The 1,228-nt window shown below is 43.1% G+C and overlaps 1 non-coding gene across 1 annotated transcript; it reads right to left on the bottom strand.

Moving 5' to 3' along the window:
* LOC122910974 lies at positions 1 to 107 on the bottom strand. The gene has a single exon (XR_006385324.1). It is a non-coding gene; the product is annotated as a U6 spliceosomal RNA (small nuclear RNA).
* Between the last annotated feature and the right edge of the window lie 1,121 nt (positions 108 to 1,228).

The raw sequence follows: 1,228 nt of genomic DNA on the forward strand, positions 1-1,228 counted from the left end.
TTAAATATGGCATACTTTATGAATTTGTGTGCCATCCTTGAGCAGGGGCCATGCTAATCTGCTCTGTGTCATTCCAATTTTAGCATACGTGCTGCCAGAGCAAGCACTCAGTGTCCATTCTTCGGGGATGGCCCAGGAAGGGATCCGGATCCAGGATCCCCCCGGAAGCATCTATACATAGCCAACAATTGGAGGAATAGGTTGAATTGACTGTTTGGAGGAGGTATTGAGTCTTTTTAGTGGAGTCTTTGTATTACCAGTGGAAAGTGAAAGCAAACAACATAAGAAGGGCAGAAGAGGGGTCATGCTTCACAGTGGGCTGGTCTTTTTGCTATTTAAGTTTAGAGCCAATTATGTGAGCATAGAAATCCATGTTTAGGTTGTGATATATATACCAAAAGAAGGCTACAATGAGAAAGACAAAGATTAATCCCAAAGGAGGTGATGATGGTATTGTGAGAGCAAGACATCAAGAGCAGGGACAGCTCCAAGTAAGTAATGATTTCTGACCAGGTAAACAGAGAGGTCACCCTGAAGGAAAAGGTTGAGAATGAAGTCTTGAAATTGGGAAAAAGAAATCATGGAATTTGGGGAGAAAAGTATCTGGGGAGTTTTTCTAAGATAGTATCATAGAATGATTGAATACAAGAGAATGGAGATTGACCAGATACATGTGCCTCTAAACCTCTGGGTGTATGGCACCTGAGTCTCATTTGAATAACAGATGTAGATCTCTAAGGGCTTACAGCTGTACTTGGTTGAGGGCTCCCCACCTGTGGACTAAGCTGTCTTGATTCTGGAAAGATGGATCCACAGGGAGAAGCCATGAAACTTTACCGCTCTGTGAGTGGCCTGGAGAGCTCGATAAGGTGCAGTCCAGGCAGGTTCAAGTGACTTTTGGTCCTGTGAAAGAATTTTAAGATCTACCCAAGCCCCAGATGTAAGTTTTGGATGTATGTTACCTGAGAAAGAGAGGTGGGTCAGGTTTTCAACTGCACTGGTTTTGGTGGTCATTAATGATGGAGACAGTTTGCCCTAGGAATATAACATACTGCGTGACATGGTGTCTTTCAGGGTCTAATAAAAGATTTGTGTGGAGTAAAGTACTCCCATAAAGAACCTTGAATGGACTGAGATGGGTTGTGGATTTTGGGGTGATATGTGATATTAATAATGCGAGGGGAAGGAGGGTCAGCCAAGATTGTTGCATTTCATGCATGCGTTTAGT

This window comes from Neovison vison, chromosome 6, assembly GCF_020171115.1.
Source record: "Neovison vison isolate M4711 chromosome 6, ASM_NN_V1, whole genome shotgun sequence".
NCBI lineage: Eukaryota > Metazoa > Chordata > Mammalia > Carnivora > Mustelidae > Neogale > Neogale vison.